Here is a 22,340-nt window from a genome sequence, read left to right as displayed (position 1 = left end):
TCAGTTCAAGCATATTATCGAAGTATTCTAAGACAAGTGTATTACTTGTTCCACATTTGATGGGTATTCTTAGTGAGAGCTCCCAGTAACGGTGCTCCAGCAAGCACCTCAAGATTCATGTTATGCGTTGAATGCACACAGCCAAGGGCAACACGCAAACAACAATACTGAATTCTTTACAATTTGAGCTGTTGAGAGGAAGCAGAAAGAGCCATACTCTAAAAAAGAGAGAATAGTCGTTTTATAGAGATTGATGAGCACCCCACCATGTTCCGGAGATTGAACGTAGAAAATGGATCCTTTTCCGGCATTTTCCTTTAACACGTACGTCCCGAACCCCCATTTTACGACAAAACTCAATATTCAAAACCACGCATCTCAGCCAATTTCTAACGGATTTTCAAGCAATTATCTGGAATCGATCACAAAATTCCTATAGGTCAATTTTTGTGCAATGGCCATGGCTCCGGATATATTCCGGGGAGTACTGGGGTTACCTCCCTTTATTTCGGCGATTTTAGATCGAATCGGTCACTCTCCGGGTACTTCCAGGGCCTGGTACCCTTGGGGAAGTGGCCAATTTTCGTTCTATTTTGGAACCCATCTTGCGACATGTCAAACTTCATGATTTTGCAAAATAAAGAATTCCCGTAGGAAATTCGGCAGGAATTCCTGGAGGAACTTCCGGAAGAACTCCGGTAGAAATTTCCTAAGGAGTTTCCGGAGAAATTACTACAAAAACTTCAAGAAGAAGTACTGGAGGAACTTTCGGAGGAATTACTAGGGTAACTTCTGAAGGAATAACTGTAGGAACTTCCGGAGGAATTATTGGAGAAACTTCCGGAGGAATTACTGAAGGAACTTCCTGGAGGAACTTCGTGAGGAACTCCTGGAGGAACTTCTGGAGGAATTCCTGGATGAATTTCTGGAGGAATTCTTGAAGGAACTCCAGGAGGAATTCCTGGAGGAACTTCCGGAGAAATTCCTGGAGGAACATCCGGAGGAATTCCTGGAGGAACTTCCGGAGGAATTCCTGGAGGAATTTTGGCACTTAAGGAGGAATATAATGTCCAAAGGAATTTCTTGACGATCTTTTGAAAAAAACACTCGTGGAGGAACTTCTGGATGAATTCCTGGAGGATCTTTTGAAAAAATTTTGGCACTTGAAACTGGTTCACGCCGATCCACGCCGCCGCCAATCACCAACGGCGTGACGCCGCCACGCCACCGCCGCAGGCTGAAAATGATCTATCACGCCACCGCCAGCAAAATTTCAATCAGCGCATAGGTCTACCTGGAAGTACCCGGAAGGTAGCCAATTCGATCGAAAATCACCGAAATGGACTCCAGTGTACTTGTTTTGCAAAATTATGAAGTTTGACATGCCGCAAGGTGGATTCCAAGATTGAACGAAAATTGGCCACTTCCCCAAGGGAACCAGGCCCTGGAAGTACCCGGAGAGTGGTCAATTCGATCTAAAATTGCCGAAATTTATTCCAGTATACTTGTTTTGCAAAATCATGAAGTTTGACATGTCGCACGATGGATTTCGAAGCCGATCTGCCAGTGACCATTTTTTCCGGGAGGGAGGTAGCCCCAGTGCTCCCCGGAATATATCCGGAACCATGGCCATTGCACAAAAATTGAACTCGGTTCCCAAAACTATAGGAATTTTGTGATCGATTCCAGAAGATTGCTTGAAAATCCGTTAGAAATTGGATGAGATGCGTGGTTTTGAGTTTTGAGTTTTGAGCTTGAGCTTGAGCTTGATTGACTGCTCGTAGTTGCTACTCCACTATGACCAGATCAGCTGTTCTTGCACAGGGAACCAACAGATGTTTGCTTGGGACTAGCACACATCTTCAATGTACAAGTACTGGTGATCTCATTTGTTAGGTCATACTGGCGCCTGCCACGTCAGAATGCAAGTCAATGTACGGAAGGGGAGGAAATGATGATGCAATCACTCGCCCACTGCAAGCCGAATATACCTCTGCACTTGCCACGAGTTCATGCAGAATTTGTTGGAATTTCTGGGTTAGGTTGGAGAGGCAGAGGTCCGTCTTGGTTAACGAGCTGCCATTGTGATAGATAGGAGAAGGTAACTGATGGAATTTCTAATTTGATGTAGGAAACGAGCTCTATAGTTCATTTCCAATTCTAGCAGATTACTGATAGAATACTCAAGTTGAAGGTATAATAGGAATAATAATGGAAACGGTATGGAAGTCCATTTCCAGTTCTAGCGATTGCTAGAACATGAGAAATAAAGAGAAAGATACAAAGTAGGAGAATGGAACGGACCTGGAATTGAACCCACGACCTCCTGCGTATGAGGCAGAAGCAGTAGCCATATGACTACCAAGCCCGCTTCGAAACAAGAGAGATCACGCACTGAACTGATTAATTTTATTACCGGCCGCGCAATGCTGAACACAATAATTCGGCCGACCACGCGATCGTTCTGCTGTCCGACACATGTGAACAGACCTCTACCGACGGGGCGACGATCCCCGCCGGTGGGCCTCGCGGCGGCACTGGCTTTTCGAATTAAAATTAAAACACCACTCCGGTTCCGTGGTATAACTAAGACTCTTTATTAACTTACATTTAACTTATAGCTAACCTACGTTATGTTGACAATTTTCTCTCTCTCTTTACTTAATGACTCTCTTACGCATAACGGTTCATATAGAATTATGCCAAGTGCTGTATTTTGCTTTAAAAGCAAACAACAAAACCCTGTTGCTGGGCGCAAAACTCTTTTCTAGCGCGGGTCGGTGCCAAGGTAAACTGACTCCGCATAAAAGATTGTGACGAATCCTTCTGAAGGAATTTAAGTAGTTGGGGTCGTCACACATGATAGAACACGCACTGAACTGATTAATTTTATTACCGGCCGCGCAATGCAGAACACAATAATTCGGCCGATCGCGCGATCGTTCTGCTGTCCGAAACAAGAGAGATCACGCACTGAACTCCGTGGTTTTGAATTTTGAGTTTTGTCGTAAAATGGGGGTTGGGTACGTACGTGTTAACTATCGCTTTAACCTGTTGCAACGGTAGATTACGGTCGACTTCTTTTATTTATTTACTGAGGCTTCGCCTCCATGAGCCTCTGGGTCTGCCTCTGCTGCGATGTCCTGCTAGGTTCCAGTCGGCAGCCCTTACTTTGCACCGTTTAATGTGGAAAAACGATCCATAAAAAAATGAAAAACGATCCATAAATAACATCTGAATGTTCCATAAAACGCTACCATTAATCCATAAAATAGTTCGAAAGATTCCATAAAGAATATTTTTATGATCCATTAAATTTTGAAAAATGATCCATAAAAACTATATATTGATCCATAAAATTTCAAATTTGCGCAATTTTTATCATGGCGATGATCCATAATTTCAGCCATATGATCCATAATTTTGGTCATATGATCCATAATTTTGATAATGTGATCCATAATGCTTGGAAAGAAGGCCAATGAAACTATATTAATTGATCCACGCATTTTATAAAATCTATGGATCATTTATCAAAATTTATGGATCATATCACCAAAACTATGGATCATGTGAACAAAGTTATGGATCAAATGGCCAGAATTATGGATCATATGATCATATATGTTATGGATCATATTACTGAAATTATGGATCATCATCACGATAAAAAAAAATGCGCGAATTTGAAGTTTTATGGATCCAAATATAGTTTTTTATGGATCATTTGTCATATTTTCATGGGAAAATAGCAAGAATTGAATTGTTTTTCTTGACCATGTTAATGGAACATATGTCCCAATTTATTGCTAAATTTTAGCTTAGTTATGGATCAAAAAATTATTCTTTTTGGAATCTCATTAACTATTTTATGGATTTATGGTATGGTCTTAAGGAACATTCAGATGTTAACTATGGATCGTTTTTCAGTTTTTTATGGATCCGTCTTTATCGTTTATATGCAAAAGTATGTTTTGCCGTTCCAGTCTAATGCTTGTTAACAGATTTTGTTTCCACCCCTCAGTAGGGGAGACTGGGTAGACTTGATCCCCTTTTCTAATTTCCGATGTATCACAGCCAAAAATAAATAAACATCGGCGATTTCCACACAGACTCTCTAAGAAATATAGTATTTAACTTTACTGATGTATGACAGTCCTTAAATTATTGTTGTTATTGATACACAATCGATTTTTTAGAGAGCTGTCAAAAATCTACTTTTAAAATATTCGGTGGAAATTGATCCCTCTGCAAGAACTTGCTTTGATAAATTTGTTTAAATATTTTTCCTTCAAAATACGCGCAATTTTCGAATTGCTGTGCGTATACATGAACGATTTTTGTTATTGAATTCTACAGCACATGCAATTTTAAAATTTGGGGAGACTTGATCCGCTTTCTTTTCTATGATATCTATGCAATAAATAATTTTTCCTGACAGCCCTTCATCAAATCTGTCAAATCTACAAAAAATTAGAAGCCTGTGAACAGATTTATATTTTTTTGAATTTTTTCGCCAAATTTTTGTATGGGTGACTAATGGGGGATCAAATGTCCCAAAATATTGAGGCAATAACTTCAAATTCAAATATCTTAAAACTTTGATGGAATGTTGACATTCTCATCAGTACAAATCATTAAGCACATTTATGGCTTTGTGCTGTGAAAAAACGAAAGCATTTGGTCATTGTTATGAAAAGTTATTCAAATTTTGCGTGGCCAATAAAAAAATCTTTAGGAAGGTCAAAACATACAAACCGCCCTGCAGAATAAATAAGGTTGTCAATCCAAAAAATAACTCACCACATAAAGCTCATTTGTCTATAGGATCTATACTAAAAAATACGCTAGACCAAAACTACTTTAGTTCACGATAAAACAGGGGGTGATCAAGTCTACCTACCTTCCCCTAAAGTGTGGCTGACCCAGCCCCACTTCCGATCCCGAATTTCTGTTGCTATCGGCCTCTGGTGACAACGACGATGGAGTTCGTTGTTTGAGATCCAGTTGTGAGACCATCAAGCCCGAATTATATACCGAAGGCATCTGTTGATGAATACTTGCAGCCGATGAGTGTTCTCCACTGATACACACCATGTTTTGCTAGAGTATAACAGCACAGATTTCACGTTAGAATTGTAAATTCGTATTTTGGTGCGTTCACTTATCTGCCTGTTTTTTCCAGATATTTCTTAAACTCGCAAAGGCAGCCCTTGCTTTCGTGATCCGTCTGCCTATGTCGATCTTGGTACCGCCGTCTAACGCCTTTGGAATTCCAAGATATTGAAAGCTTTCAACATTCTCCACTGATTGCCCGGTTACTGTGAAACTGGAAGGGGTCACCGTGTTTACATCCACCGATTTGGTTTTGTTGACGTTGATGACAAAACCTACCGAAGAGGAGCGCTTGGGAAGGTCGTTGAGCTTACTCTGCATATCAGAGCGCCGTTGAGCGAGGAGCGCAACGTCATCAGCCAGCTCAAAGTTGTTTAGGTGCACCATGGTAAGAGGCAGCCAAAGCAGCCCACGGTTTGGTTCACGGTCAATCACACCTACCAGAATCTCGTCGATTACGATGAGGAACAGTAACGGTGATAGAATACATCCTTGCCTCATACCAGCTACGACCTGGATAGGGTCGGACAAGACCCCATTGTGCAGCACTCTACACGAGAAGGCCTCGTATTGTGCCTCGATGAGGCCGAAAATTTTCTCAGGAACCCCCGTCACAGGGCGCCCCACATAGATTCGTGAATGAGACGATCGAAAGCTTTTTCATAGTCGATGAATACCTTGTAAAGGGACTCTTGGAATTCGTTAACCTGCCACAGAATGATACGGAGCGTGACAATATGGCCCACACAGGATCTTTCAGCACGGAATCCGGCATACTGCCGCCAGATATTACGAAATAAACGATGCAGTAGTTGAGCGGATGATGTAAGGATAGCATCTTTGACTCTGAATATATGTGCGATATTCGATTTGTCTAACAGTTACTGGGCTACGAAATGGTGAGTCCACGGGTCTTCCGATGACAATTGACCGCCGGCTAAGGGTTGTGTACTTAGCTGGTAGTGTAGCCTGGGCACTGTTGTCCTTCTGACATCAGCTAGAGTGAGAAGGTGCGTCCTGTGGGGTCTGCCTAGGATGGGGTTGGGTTTGACAGTGGGCTCTGTTGGACTTCTATAAAAAGCTGCACGTGTCCGCAAGCAGGCCCTATCGAAGCGACCGTGTTCCACTCAAAGCGCGCTAGCCTAGTCCTAGTCCAAGGGACTTTAAACAAATTATACCCGACTGATCGAGCGTCTGTTCACCAAAGAGGTGCGGCTCCAACAGCGTCTTTTCTGGCATCCATCTACTGAGTATCCTATACGAGAATCCAATAATGTATGGGCGACTTCAATGTGAAGATCGGATCCAACAACTCGATCCATGAGCGCATTATGGGACGCCATGGTCTCGGAGAAATGAGCGAAAACGAAAAGTTGTTCGCAAAATTCTGTGGTAATAACGACATGGTGATCGGGGGATCGCTTTTCCCTCATCGACCGGTTCTCTCAAGGTCTCGTGGGTATCCCGTGACGGCTTTATAGAAAATCAAATCGACCACATCAGCCGAAAATGGAAACGAAGCCTTCTTGATGTACGGAATAAACGTAGTGCCGATATCGCGTCTGATCATCACCTCCTCATCGGTGAAATACGCCTGCGCATGGCGCGGATTCCTTGGCAGGAGAAGAGAGTTGAAAAACGGTTCAACACACGGCGATTGGAAGATGCCACGGTAAAACGGTCCTTCGTTGGAGAGCTGGAGACGCATGCTGCAGATATTCCGGAAGGTGGCAGCGTGGAAGACCAATAGGCTGCCATCAAGGATACCTTCATCGACTGCAGCAAGAATAATGGGCGAACTGTGCACCCAGAGGAAATAATGGATCGATGAAACCTGAAGGAAGATAGAGGAACGAAGAGAAACCAAAGCCAAGCAATATCGAACTCGGGTCGGGCACGGGTTTGTGAGATGAAAAATGTTTGGTTCCGGGTTGGGTACGGGTTTGAGAAATAAAATACCGAATATTGAATTAGTTGTGCCTAGTGATTTTGTGGCCTTTTCGTTGATTGGACCTACACCCTTTTTGATGTAAAGAGAAATATTTATAAAATATCTAGTTTGAGTTTTCCGAAAATAGTTCGGGTTTAAATAGTTGAATTAATTCGGGTTCGGATCGGGTACGGGCTTACGAATGGTCGGGTTGGGATTTGATAAGATTTTGGGGTTGGGGTTTGCAAAATGTGAAACCCGACCATCTCTAGAGAGAGAGCTGCAGCAAACGCGGACATTCGTCTCCTCTACGATATCTCGCGACGCTTAAGCGGGCGAAGATTAATGCAACGATGCCTGTGAAAGACGCAAATGGTCATTTATTGACCTAGCTGGTTCGAGCACATCGAACAACTTTTTTAAGTGCCAGCCAGGCCACCACCACCTCGGCAAGATCTGCCCAGGATCCTACGTATCGCGTCAATACCGAAGCTCCATCACTGCTAGAGATCCAAACAGCCATCCAAAGCATGAAATCGAATAAAGCCGCGCAGAGGTCGATCGCATAACACCCGAGATGCTCAAAGCTAACCCCATGCAGACATAACACTCATGAAATTCTCATCGTTCACTGATTTACTGGTCTATTTAAAATATCATTAGTTGGCCAATCGGTCAGAAGTGGCCCGCGCATTGGATTTGCTCGAGTTCGACGATTGCCCACTAAAGCCATCTGGTTCGAGATTCGCCCAACTATATATGTGAAAACAACAGATGTCGATAGTGTTTGTACGACGATGAATTTGATGAGTGAATGGTCAATGGGTTATATCTGTATGTCTGTGCAATCCTTTCAAATTTCTGGACCAAGCAACCAAGCTAAGTGGTACGAGATGAATTAAGAACATGCGGACAATCAAGAATATGAACCTTCCTACTGTGAATCTCGACATTACAAGAATTAAAAGTTTGTATCTTCTTCGGGACGATGAGAAGTTGATCACAAACCATAATGAATTCCCAAGAATTTCAATTCGATCAAACAACGCAAATTGAAAGCGGTTCAATATTGGATTAGAGGTCTACAATTAACACGCTGTCATCTTGGTTGGACCTGGGAGGTGTAGTATCGTACCTGTTCAAATGATATATATAAACCTTGAATCGTCCTCACCTACTTAGGTATATGCCGTGTAACTTGAGATTGTACTTGTTAAAAGAAGAACGGAAATAAAGACAGTTGAATTTTGACTGCTATCGAGAGCACATCAGCGCGTGTTGTTATTTCTCGAATCCGATTTCGACGCGACTTTGCAACTTAAAGGTCACGTTCACGTTTCACGTTTTTAGGGTTGGTGACATATGTCGGACGTTTTATTCCCCTTTTGGCCGATAAAACTGCAGATCTGCGAAATTTGTTGCGCACGGGGGAAAAATTCGAATGGCAAGACTGTCACTCGAAAGCATTTGAAGATATAAAACAGCCATTTGTAATTCAAAATGTTTTGGATATTACGATCCAAAAGACCTTTGTGTTGTAATAGCAGATGCCAGTCCAATAGGGCTGGGTGCCATACTACTTCAACAGGAAGAAGGTGGCCAAACAAGGATCATTTCATTTGCAAGTAAGGCCTTGACAGAAACTGAGCAGAAATATTTCCAGACACAGAGAGAGGCACTTGCCCCAGTTTGGGCCGTCGAAAAATTTCATCAGCAAGAAATTCAAGCTAGTAACCGATTGTAAACCATTACACTTCCTTTTCAAGGAAAGAACCGAACCATGCGCACGGATAGAGAGATGGGTGTTACGTCTCCAGACGTATGATTATGAAGCATTATCCGGGATTCCAGAGGCTATCACAGTTGAAGAAGTGGCAGCTGCAACTGCAAACGATGCAACTCTGCAGAAAGTAATTGAAAGCTTGAATACAGGGTTTGGACAGAACAAACCAAAGAGTTCAAATTATTTAGCTCTGAGCTTTGCGTGGTGCATAACTTGTTATTGAGAGGCAATAGGCTTGTCATCCCAGATACGCCTATAGGAAGAACGCTTGAAATCGCTCACGAATCGAAGATCACGAAGATAATCATTATGAAGCAGATCACGGCCAGATTGACTGTTAAAGCATTGCACGAAACCTTTTGTCGTTTTGGGGTGCCAGAGACACTGAAAACAGACAATGGTCCTCAATTCACAAGCAGTGATTTCCTAAGCTTCTGCAAGAAATATGGTATTTAACAACGAAGAACAACTCCATACTGACCCCAAGCCTACGGGAAAGTTGAAAAATAAATAGATCAATTGGAAAGCGCTTGAAAATCAGTCAAGAAACCGCTGCTACTGATTGGCAATGGGACCTTAGATCTTTCATTTTGATGCATAACTCAACACCTCATTCAACAACAGGGGTAGCACCAACGTCACGAATGTTTGGGAGGAAACTGAAAGATAAACTACCCGGCTTGATGCTCAAAGGAAATACGATACTCGAAGAAGTCCAGAATCGGGATCACGTGAAGAAAATGAAAGAGGCAGAATATGCAGATGCATGGCACAGAGCAAAGCTAGATGGGGTGGACGTGAGGGATAAAGTTGTTTTGAAACGGGTTCAAAAAGAGAACAAGCTTCCGTCGAATTTCGATCCAGAAGAGTATAAAGTAGGGGAGAACGGTCCAAAATGCACCCCTTAAGCTTTTTCGATGTTTTTGCCCATATAAACAAAAATACCTAACCATTTCAACGTATAGGTGCAAAATTTACAAACCCAGCTACATTTCACAATGATCTCCTATTCAAAACAATAAAGTTTTCATGACTTTCTAACGCATTTAAAAAATGTTTCAAAAATAGGCCTGGGGCAAAACGCCCGAATGGTGGTCTAAAATGACTCAATTGCATGTAAAATGATGGTGAACGCATGGTTGTTTGTTTTTTCTTAATGGTTTGAACTACAATCTTACGGATGTGGTGGAAGAATAGCAAATCGTTAAATTTGAGTGAATATGAAGGTATTTTGCTATTTTTTTTCCGATGGAGCTCAATGATGGATAACTAATTATGAATTGTAATGGTAATATTCGTTCATAAATGTACTACAACATATTATATGAGTGATTTTATGAGTGAGGCCATTTTGCCCCAGGGGTGCATTTTGGACCGTTCTCCCCTAATTGGTCGCAGAGAAACGGGTTGCAAGTTATAATCAACAGAATCGGATAGAGTCGTTTATAGGAACGTATCGCATTTGAAGAAGCTGTTCCCAGCTGTTAACTATGAATCAGCTCTAATCGAGAACCCTAACAATGCAGTAGAGATGGGTGAACATCAAACTGCATGTCAACACGAGAAGAGTATTTCTGCAGATACTTGCACGGAGGCGACACGGAACACAACTGTGGCATAGCACGCAAATCACCATCATCATTCCAAGCACTAAGCGATAACTTAAAATACCGCCCTAAAAGAGAAATTAAAAAACCATCATACTTAGAAGATTTCGATCTCAGGAATTTTGAATAATAATGAAAGGGAGAAATGTAGTATCGTTCCTGTTCAAATGATGTATATATAAACCTTGAATCGTCCTCACCTACTTATGTACATGCCGTGTAACTTGAGATTGTACTTGTTAAGCAGACCCCACACGAGGCATATATTGACAATACTTTTTTCGTCAAACTTTTCATCAAACTTTTCTTCAATATGTTCACTGATTAGCCGGCATGGCCGTAGCTGAAGAAAAACTCAATTTTTTCTTGAACGAATACGAATCAAATAGCGGTATAACGCACAAAACACGCACACACTCAACCGTCATCGACTCCTGTGGGCAAACTGCGGGGGGAGATGAGGGGAAATATTGAAAGGAATATCAAACTTTTCTGATTTCCCTCAATATTTACTTCAATATTTTGGGTTCGCACTCACACCATCAATCTTTTTCTTCAATAATCAAGATTTTGTCAAACTTTTTCCGTCGTGTGGGGTCTGCTTTAAAAGAAAAATGGAAATAAAGACAGTTGAATTTGACTGCTATCGAGAGCGCGCTGATGTGCTTGTTATTTCTCGATTCCGATTTCGACGCGACTTTACAGGAGGGAGCTTTCGATACTACATATCATAGTAGGCTAACAAATCAACGCTCGAAGTATAGGCAAAGATGGCTAAACGTTCTCAAGACCGGCCCTATTTATATGACGCTGAGACAATACAGATTTAAATATTTCAATTTCTAACTCTTGCACAAAAGATTTCCGAAATGTTGGCAAGTAACAGGGTGTTTTTGAAAAATAATAACGGAAAAATAAATGCCTACATAAAATATGAACGTCCCCTAAAATAAGTTTAAGCCTTTCGAACTTGCATCCAACTTCAGCCAAACAACTTCTCCTACGCAACTTTTAACTTGCACTCATCCCAATTCTCACCTGCTTACTAGAGCAAGCTCTCTCGTTCTCATTACTCAATTCACTTCTCAGTGATGGAGCTTTCTTTCCTTACCGTGCTGCTGAAGTTCAACACAGTCAAAACGGTTCCAGCCCTCCGCCCGACAGGATGTGTCGTCCCGTTTGAAGGATTGCAATAGTTCCTATTTTAAAGGCAGCAGTCAGTGTTGCAGTGAGCAGAAAAAGCGCAGTTAGTGCTGGAATAACAGGCCTTTTACTTGGCAATCCTTTATTGGTTGAGTGATAATTTAATTTTTCATAAGACTAACCACCTGTATGTGAAGGGATGTTGGGATGGTTCACTATCAGTTCGTTTTAAAATTGGATGCCAACTATGTGAAATGTGTCAAGTGCCAACATATCGACAAATGACGGCGACACGGTCCAGGAGCAAGTAGACTACGGATCGTGGGGTTATGGGTGGCACTAACAAGTGTTTCTTTTTCTACGTCCCCACCTAAGGGCAGCAGTGTGTCTTGTTCTCTCGTAATCGTTAACTCTCATCGCCTTTGACTTCCGGCGAGCGGGGGACCCAATTTAATTACGGTACGGTTCCCACAGTGCTGGTGGAAGTAAAGCAGTGTACAGTGCCGTGTGCAGCAGTCGGTGGAGCGTTGTGGAATCCGACTTGCTACGGGAAGTAAACGAGCGGAAGTGAGATTCAATTCCGTAGGAACGGTGGCTTCGTTGTTAGAGTGGAAACTCTAATAGGCGTGAAAGTAGCTTTAAGTCCTGGTCATCCCATGTGAGTGTATGTGTCCTGCAATATACGAGTCAGGTACTCCTGCAGCTCTCGGTAAGTTATCACATGCCAGTTCCAAAGGATATTCTCGTTCTCCTGCTTATTTACGACTTTGTTATAGCGCTCCAAGTTCTTGTCATTCGAGTAGGATACCAAAAATAGCATCAAACGACTCCAGTAACACCATTTTTTCCCTCAAACCCAAGTTGGTGGAGCATTCTTATGGGAGGTGGGTGACGGAGTGTGTATTCAGATCGGCGTGATGAACGGCAACAACGCTCGGTTGCATGACCAACCATAATTTATAACATATTGTTTTAGTTTGTGGGAGAAAGACGACTCCTCGACTAATAGTTAGGTTCTTGGTAGTTGCCTGTCAGCGAGGCAATTCTCTATGGATAATTTAGATACCAGCGGATAGCTGTAGTAAAGTAGTGAACTAGTTTCGAAGCTGGTTCTACCGGAAGCTTCCATCAACAGCACAGGAAGTACAGCTAAAGTATGAAATTTTGTGGTTTCTACGCTTGTTTCGTAGCTTCTGGCCGGCTGGCTTCTAACAAAGAAATACTTTGACATACCAATTATCAACAATACATGAATAGGGATGTAAGAGGCAAGGCGCTGTAAATGACTGAACCTTGGGGCAGAAAAATTAGCGGCAAAGATTTTCATTATTTGTTTGTTGTTGTATGTTATATATTTTGATTATTTTCAAAATTATTTTGATATGTTGCCACCAAAATCAAAGATTCTTGTTGAATTTAACACTGATTTTATCAAAATGTTGGTTTGCTCATATACAGACTTCAGCTCAAAGTATTGATGCATTTTTTCTCTCTCAGAATTTGAAAAATTGCATTTCTTTATCATATTTTGAACTTTTATTATTCGTTGAAGGGCATAATAATTCCTCAAATTCCTTTACATACGCACGCTATATCACACTGCTGTGATGCTGCGGAGCAATTTTGTCGTGCTATTGGGGGTCTATGGCCAATCGAATAGCGACGATGCCTCTACCACTTTTCGTAGCATTTGAAAGGGCCCATTACTAAACACTAATGAAAACGTAAACATTTGCAAAACAGATTCCTAATATTTTCATCAATTGTTTGACAAGTATTTTAGTGTTTTTTTTATAATCCTGGGATAATATCTTCTTCTCTTCTGTATACATGCAAACGAATTCCTGTATGTACTGCCGCTAACCGCAAGTCAGACTTATCTGTATATGGACGCCATATCCAGATAAGTCTGACTTGCGGTTAGCGGCAGTGTAGTCCCTCATAGACTCGGAAACTACTAAACCGATCGCCGTCAGGCCCTGCAAGCCACAAATCGACCACGTTCTGATTGATGGACGGCACTTCTCCGACATTATCGACGTCAGGACATATCGTGCCGCTAACATCGACTTTGACCACTATCTGGTGATGATTAAACTGCCCCCAAAACTATCCGTCGGCGGTCGGTACCGACGACCGCCGCGGTACGACCTAGAGCGACTAAAGCAACCTGATGTCGCCATTGCATAAGCGTAGCATCTCGAGGCAGCGTTGCCGTAAGAGGGTGAGCTCAATGAGGCCCCTCTTGAGGACTGCTGTAATACAGTTAAAGCAGCCATTAACGACGCAGCGGAGAACAACGTCGGGTATGTGGGACGAAGTCGACGGAACGATTGGTTCGACGAAGAGTGCAGACACATTCTGGAGGAGAAGGACGCAGCGCAACAAGGTACCCGGCAGAACGTGGAACGTTATAGACGGAAGCGAAGACAGCGGACCCGCTCTTTCAGGAGAAGAAACGCTGCCTGGAAGAAGCGGAGTGCTAGGAGATGGAACAGCTGTGCCGCTCTCAAGAAACACGCAAGTTCTATCAGAAGCTCAACGCATCCCGCAAAGGTTGCGTGCTACGGGCCGAAATGTGCAGGAATAAGGAAGGGAGCATCTTGACGGACGAACGTGTGGTGATCGAAAACTGGAAGCAGCACTACGAGGAACATTTGAAAGGCGCTGAGAATACAGGCAGTGAAAGCCAAGGCAGCGGAGGAGATGACTACGTCAGATCAGCGGACGATGAAAGCCAACCAACCCCCACCTTGAGAGAAGTTAAGGAAGCCATCCAACAGGATGGATGTATCGGTATCGGAGCTGAGCTTATCAAGATGTGCCCGGTAAAGCTGGCCACTTGCCTGCACAAATTGATAGTCAGAATCTGGGAAACTGAACAGCTACCGGAGGAGTGGAAGGAAGGGGTTATATGCCCCATCTACAAGAAAGGCGACAAGCTGGAGTGTGAGAACTTTCGAGCGATCACCATTCTTAATGCCGCCTACAAAGTGATATCCCATTATCGACCGCTCGACAAAGGACCAGATCTTTACTGTACGGCAAATTCCTCAAAAATGCCGTGAATACCGCATCATCTGTTCATTTTTTTCAAGGCGGCATACAACAGTATAGACCGTATAGAGCTATGGAAAATTATGGACGAGAACAGCTTCCTTGGGAAGCTTACCAGACTGATCAAGCAACGGTGGATGGTGTACAAAGCTGTGTGAAGATTTCCAGTTCGTTCGAATCGCGCCGGGGACTAAGGCAAGGTGCCTGTTGTTCAACATTGCGCTAGAAGGTGTCATGCGGAGAGCCGGGTGTAACAGCCGGGGTACGATTTTCAACAGATTCAGTCAATTTATTTTTTTCGCGGATGACATGGACATTGTCGGCCGAACATTTGCAAAGGTGGCAGAACTGTACACGGGGATACCTTCGAGGTGGTCGAGGAATGCGTCTACCTTGGATCCTTGCTAACGGCTGATAACAATGTTAGTCGTGAAATACGAAGGCGCATCACCTGTGAAAGTCGGGCCAACTACGGGCTCCAGAAGAAACTGCGGTCAAAAAAGATTCGCCACCGCACCAAATGTGTGATGTACAAGACGGTGATAAAACCGGTAGTCCTCTACGGACATGAAATTTGGACCATGTTCGAGCAAGACTTGCAAGCACTTGGAGTGTTTGAGAAACGGGTGCTTAGGACCATCGTTGGCGGTGTGCAAGAAGACGGTGTGTGGCAGCGAAGAATAAACCACGAGCTCTTCCAGCTCTACGGCGAACCCAGTATCCAGATAGTAGCTAAAGCCGGAAGGGTACGATGGGCAGAGCAAGTTGCAAGAATGCCAAACAGCAACTCTGCAAAGATGGTGTTCGCTTACGATCCGGCGCGTAGCACACCAAGCGTGGTGGGCAGACCAGGTGCAAAACGACTTGGCGAGCGTGGGGCGCATTCGAGGATAGAGATATGCGGCCTCGAACCGTGTGGTGTCAAATCGTTGATTCAGTGTTATATGTTCAGATATAAACTAAATGAAATGCTCCAGAAGTTTCTTCAGGCTTTCCCCCGGAAGTTCCTCCAAATTTCCACCAGGAGTTTGTTGGGAAGTACTTCCCGAATTCCTCTAAAACTTCCTCCAAAAGTTTTTCTAAGAGTTCCTACGAAAGTTATATCAAAATTCTTACAGGAATTCCTCAGGAAGTTTCCAAAGCAATTTCTTCGGAAGTTTCTCCAAGAATCCCTCTGGAAATTCTTCCAGGAATTCTTCCGGGAGTTCCTTCAGGCAAGGATGTAATCGATCATTCAGTAATTTGCGTTCGATCATTTAGTAGTTTGTCAATAACACATTCCAGAAGCTGAATTTCAAAATATGTTGTATGGTGGACTTCTAGTGCGAAGGGTTTTCTACAACTTTGCCTAATGGGTGGTTATTAGAATTCAACTAACTAAATGATTGGAATTTTGTTATCATTTAGTCTAAGTTACTGAAACTATAGCTATAACTCCGTTACTAGCGGAACTCAAACAACGAACCACCAGGCAGAGCTGTAGAAAAACCCTCGCACCAGAAGTCCACCATACAACATAATTTGAAATTCAGCTTCTGGAATGTGTTATTGACAAACTACTAAATGATCGAACGCAAATTACTAAATGATCGTTAACATCCTTGCCTTCAGGTATTCCTCCGGACGCTTATCCAGGAACTCCTTCAAGAGTTCTTCTTGAAGTTTCTCCAGGTATTCATCCATAATTTCTCCTGAAGTTCCTGAGAGAATCCTTTTTGATGTTCCTCCAGAAATGCGTCCGGGAATTCCTCCATCATTTCTTTCAATAGTTGCTCCAGGAATTCCGCCGGATGTTCTTCCAGCAATTTTGCCCGAAGGTTCTACCAGAAATTAGTTGCGATGTTCCTCCAGGAATTCTTTGAGAAGCTTCTCCAGGAATTCCTTGGAAAATCCTCCAAGAATTCTTCCTGGAATTCCTACATAAGTTCCATCTCAGGAAGTTTCTTAAATAATTTCTTCGGAAGTTTCTTCAGGAATTCTTTGCGAAGCTCGCTCCTCAGGGAGTTCGTCCGGAAGTCCTTCGTATAATTTCAAAATTTCTCTGGAGCCCAAAAGTTCCATAGGAGCTATTACGCAATTTCCCCGTGAATTCCTCCAGAAACCTACCTGCGTATTATTTAGATTTTTATGGATGGTCCCCTATAATGTTTTTCTACAAGGAATTTCTTTTGAAGTTTTCCCTGAAGATCTTCTGGAAATTCCTCCAAAAACTCTTCAAAAATTACTTCGAGAACTCTTCAGCTCTGGTGTCACTTTATAATTTAAGTTGAGTTAAATTCGGAAAATCAGACGCAGTATTAGAAAAAAATGTTTTATGTTTGCCCCAGCAAAATCAGCTAGTGCTAGTTACAGTTGTGGGTAGGTCGCCATCTAATAAATTCTGTATACTTGGAAGTAGGTAAATGTAATATGAACTTGACTGAAAATATGTATTTCCGATAGTAAAAATATGGTGTCAGGCCATTAGGCCGAAGGCCGTTAGGCCGAAGGCCATTTGGCCGAAGGTCATTAGGTCGAATGGTCATTAGGCCGAACGGTCATTAGGCCGAATGGCCATTAGGCCGAATTAGGAAAAAGAAGCAAAAAGTGAAAAATTAGAAGTTCATCCTTCATATTACCCCTTCTTCCTTCTTCTTTTTTCCTTCTTTCTTCTTCATTTTTCCTTCTTCCTTCTTGCTTCTTTATTCTTCCTTCTTCCTTCTTTCCCTATTCCTTCTTCCTTATATCTTCTTCCCTGTTCCTTCACACTTCTTCCTTCTTCCTTTTTCCTTCCTTCTTCTTCCCTCTTCCTTCTTTCTTCTTCCTCCTTCTTTCTTCCTTCTTCCTTCTTCCTTCTTATTTCTTCCTTCTTTTTTCTTCCTTCTTCCTTCTTCCTTTTTCCTTCTTCCTTCTTTTTTTTCCTTCTTATTTCTTCCTTCCTTCTTCCTTCTTCCTTTTTCCTTTTTCCTTCTTCCTTCTTCCTTCTTCCTTCTTTCTTCTTCCTTCTTATTTCTTCCTTCCTTCTTTCTTTCTTTGTTCTTTCTTCCTTCTTTCTTTCTTTGTTCTTTCTTCTTCCATCTACCTTCTTACTTTTTCCTTCTTTCTTCTTTCTTTTTCCGTCTTCCTTCTTCATTCTTCCTTCTTCTTTTTTCTATCTTTCTTCTTTCTCCTCCCTTCTTCCTTCTTCTTCTTTCTTCTTTCTTCCTTATTCCTTCTTCATTCTTCCTTCTTCCTTATTCCTTCTTCCTTCTTCCTTCTTCCTTCTTCCTTCTTCCTTCTTCCTTCTTCCTTCTTCCTTCTTCCTTCTTCCTTCTTCCTTCTTCCTTCTTCCTTATTCTTTTTTCGATCTTCATTATTTTTTCTTTCTTCTTCCTTCTTCCTTATTCTTTTTTCGATCTTCATTATTTTTTCTTTCTTCTTCCTTCTTTCATCTTCCTTCTTTCCTCTTCCCTTTTCCTTCTACTTTCTTTCTTCTCCCTTCGTCCTTCTTTCTTCTTTCATCCTTTTTCTTCCTTCTTTCTCCCGTTTTTCTTCTTCCTTCTTCTTTCTTCCTTCTTCCTTCTTCCTTATTCCTTCTTTTATATCATTCTTGCTTCTTTCTTCTTCCCTTTTCTTTCTTCTTTCTTCTTTGTTTCTTCTTCCTTCTTTCTTCTAACTTCTTTCTTTTTCCTTCTTTCTTCTTCCTTCTTCTCTCTTCCTTCTACCTTCTTTCGTCTTCCTTCTTCTTTCTTCTTTACTCCGTTTTCTTCCTGTCTGTCTGTCTTCTTTCTTCATTCTTCCTTCTTCCATCTTCCTTCTTTAATCTTCCATCTTCCTTCTTTCTTCTTTTATCTTCCATCTTCCATCTTCCTTCTTCCTTCTTCCTTCATCCTTCTTCTTTCCTACTTTTTCCTTCTTCCTTATTCCTTCTTCCTTTTTCCTTCTTCCTTTTTTCTTCTTTTTCCTTTTTCCTTTTTCCTTCTTCCGTTCTACTTCTTCCTCACTTCGCACTCCCCAGTTCTCATTCGGCCTAATGGCCATTCGGCCTAATGACCATTCGGCCTAATGACCATTCGGCCTAATGGCCTTCGGCCTAATGACCTTCGGCCTAACGGCCTTCGGCCTAATGACCCAGCATCTATAAAAATGTATAAATGAACGATACTGGCTTAATAGTCTTCTAATAGCCGTCGGCGTGGCAAAAAATATAAAAATAAATAATTAGAAGGTAAAGATGGAAAAGTGAGATATGAAAAAAAACACAAAAAAGAAAGAAACAAAAAGTAAGAAGGGAAAAGCGAGAAATAAGAAGTAAAAAGTGAGAAGTGGAAATTAAGAAGTAAGAAGTAAGAGATAAGAAATAAGATATTAATCTTTATTTCTTCCTTGTTCCTTCTTGATCTCCTTTTTTCCTGTTTCTTTGACTGTCTCAAAAGAGATTTATTTATTTATTATCAGACTAAGGCCGGAGTGCCTGTGCAGTGCATAAAAGTCTTCTCCATTCAGCTCGATTCATGGCTACACGTCACCAACCACACAGTCTGCGGGGGGTCCGCGAATCGTCCTCCACCTGATCGATTCACCTTCCTCGCTGTGCACCTCGCCTTCTTGTTCCCGTCAGATCGTTGTCAAGAACCATTTTCATCGGATTACATTCCTACATTCCGGCGGTTCACCGCATGCACTGCAGTTGTCCGATTTTCGCGGTGTGAACGATGGACCCCACCATAGATGGTACGCAGCACTTTCCTTTCGAAAACTCCCAGTGCGCGTTGGTCCTCCACGAGCATCGTCCAGATCTCGTGTCTATAGAGAACTACCGGTCTAATAAGCGTTTTGTAGACAGTCAGTTTGGTAAGGCGGCGAGCTCTGTTCGATCAGAGCGTTTTGCGGATTCCAAAGTGCGGATGATTTCCTGCCATGATGCGTCTCCGAATTTCTCTGCTGGTATCGTTTCGGTGGTCACCACCAATACAAACTCGTGGTGGGTGACTTACGTTGTTCTCTCTTAATCCTCTTTCTATCATGTACTTCGTCTTCGACTAGTCCAATCCGTTTTGCACAGAGAAACAGACGTCTCACTTAGAGCAAAATGCAATCACAATCATCGTCAAGGAAACTTTGTCGCCCAATGCTAAAATCACTGTGTGTGGCCAAGCGGCAACCAGATGGCGGTAGTGCGCAAATGCCAAAAACAAGCAAAATCGAATGAAGTGCCATCGTTGGCCGATTGACCACCTACAAAAATTATATCAACCGTTTAAAGGTGAACGATGTAACATGTGTTGAGTGAGACGTCTGTTTCTCTGTGCGTTTAGCTTCGCTTTTCGGTCTGATGTAGGCTTCCTCTATCCTCTCAAAGTTACGTGCCATAATATCAATGTCGTTACCATCACTCACTTCTAACCTCTTGTTTTTGATTTTCCTACTACTCACCCCCATCTTCTCACTTATCACCTATTACATCTCACTTTTCCCTACTCACTTGTCATTTCACATACTTAATAAGGAAACAAATTTCAACTGTTCGGACAAGCGACATTCGGCCGAATGGCCTTTTCAGCCACATGGCATTCGGGCAAACAGCATTCGATAAAATGACCCTAAACCTTAGACAACAAAAAGTAAGAAAATTCAAATTAGCATAATTTGGTTCCAGTTTATCCGGTTTTGATTAAACTGTGTCTATTGGACGCAGGAACTCTTTAAGTTTTTTGTCCTTTTTTGAATCATTGATTGATCCACAGACACCGGAGATGTTCCGGGTTTTCGAGGGTATGTCGAAAATGCATTTTTTCCACTCCCTGTCAGTGTTAATGATGTAAGCTTGTAACAGAAGAATCCCTGGGAAAGGCTAAAATGAAACGATACTTTTGGGGATGATACTCCAGTGCCGGACGCCTCCTAATACTGGACACTTCTCGAAACAACATTTGCAGAGGTTCCTCCACCAGCTTATGTAGTGCAAAAGAAAGCTATTGAAAAGTGCTTCACCTGCACGAAATATCAGGGTCTCATGTTGTAAAATTTGAACAAAATTTGAAATTGAACAAAACAAACTTTGATCTTTGATGTTACGCCAAGTGTTACGCCTTACTTTAGAAGCTTTGAATCAACAATATCAAAGTCAATCGAATGCATTCTGCTTATTTGGAGCAATATTAGTCATATTTCTAAACATAATTTGTCAGACATATAATGTAACTATGGTGTAAAATAAATTTCTGTACCCGGTAGTTGTCCCCCGGGTCCGGACAGTGAGATTTTTCATGAGAACGAATAGTCATTCGTTACACCTGTTCTGTTAAACTAACTTCATTTCAATTGTTTCTTCTTGCTGAAATTTCAGAAAGCCACATAAATAAGCTGAACAAAAATTGAAGATGATATTGATAATGGTGGGAATTTGGAGTAGAATGTAGGCAATTTAGCTGGAGAGTCAAATAAGCTCTACTAACACAATTTAATATCAACAACTTAAAAAGCAAGTGAAAAATATAACTATTCTAAACGATGTCTACTCATGAAACAGGAACTTAGTCATATTTGAACATGATGATAGTGTCCGGTACTCGGGGACACTTTTCTGAACTGTGAAAATTGTCACCAAAACTCATCATCAAAATACATCGTCGAAAAGCATTTTCAAATGATCAATTAATCATAAATGATCATATTTTGTGTATATGGAAAAGTAAATATAATCCGGAAGGTGTGATCACTCGGCGAACATTTTGCTATCCAGTTTTCAACGTTTTTTAACTATTCAGAAGCTCAAACTGTGTGTAAGTAATACGTTAGAGGCTCGACATTAGCTATCCTGAATTGGTTGGTTTGATTCACAGTCTGGTTAAAGGATCTTTCGTTTGGAAATTTTCTTGATTTCTCACTCAAACAATTCTACATTTGGTTTGTATCATAAGCTCTCAGTTGTTGTAAGCAACAAGCTTGTGAAAAAAAAACTTGGAAAAAATGGAAAATGTATTTATTATTTTGTTTTGGAGAAGATCTTCAATGTTGATACACATAGTTCAGTTTGCCATTTAAGATGTTTTTTATGAGATATTGCGAAAAAAGATTCGGCTGCCGGTGGGACTTGAACCCACACTATTCCATTAAGTACACGGACGTATTACCAATTATACAACAGTTGCCCTTGCGAGGAGTTGTTCCATAACCAGCTATTAACGATGGGATATCAGTCATTTCCCAGTATCCATCGAATCTGCTTTGTATTTCTAACATAACAACATATTGAATATGTTAGCATGTCGAAGATAATCAGATTGGATCATATGAGTCCAAGGATACTGTCTTGTGGGACTTTTACAACGATGTCGTGTGTATTAGAAGCCGCTCCACTGCTGAGTGAGACTCGGAATGCCCTCGTTGGAAAGATTATATTAGATTACATTAGCTTGTTAACCAAATTCAGAAGCCTTAATGATCTTGGATGATTTGATATAATAATGAGACAGTTCATCAGCTGGAGATCTCCAACTCTTCTGAGAGTAGAGAGTCGAATGGAGATTGATAACATACTGGTCTGGGAGAGCTTTCTTTCAAAATATAGTAGATTGGGTAAACAGCTGATAAAAATGTGTGAATCATTTTCATGGAGACGCATGGTGCCTTATACAACCGTAGATTTATTTCGGTCGGAGTATATATAACTTTAAACATGTTTTTTGTAAATTCGAAGAAAATCCCTAACTATCCCCATGAGTCACCCCGACACATCGCGTCT

At 41.7% G+C, this 22,340-nt stretch overlaps 1 protein-coding gene across 1 annotated transcript in view; it reads left to right on the top strand.

Moving 5' to 3' along the window:
* The first annotated feature begins 11,589 nt into the window (after positions 1-11,589).
* The window catches only part of LOC134211452 (melatonin receptor type 1B-A-like), a 272,782-nt gene continuing 262,031 nt past the window's right edge, over positions 11,590-22,340 (top strand). The window contains exon 1 of the mRNA XM_062688320.1: positions 11,590-12,287. The gene's annotated coding sequence lies outside the window, so the exon portion shown is untranslated. The remainder of the gene's footprint in view (positions 12,288-22,340) is intronic.

Source organism: Armigeres subalbatus, chromosome 2 (genome assembly GCF_024139115.2).
Source record: "Armigeres subalbatus isolate Guangzhou_Male chromosome 2, GZ_Asu_2, whole genome shotgun sequence".
NCBI lineage: Eukaryota > Metazoa > Arthropoda > Insecta > Diptera > Culicidae > Armigeres > Armigeres subalbatus.
This window is presented reverse-complemented; position numbering and strand designations above follow the sequence as displayed.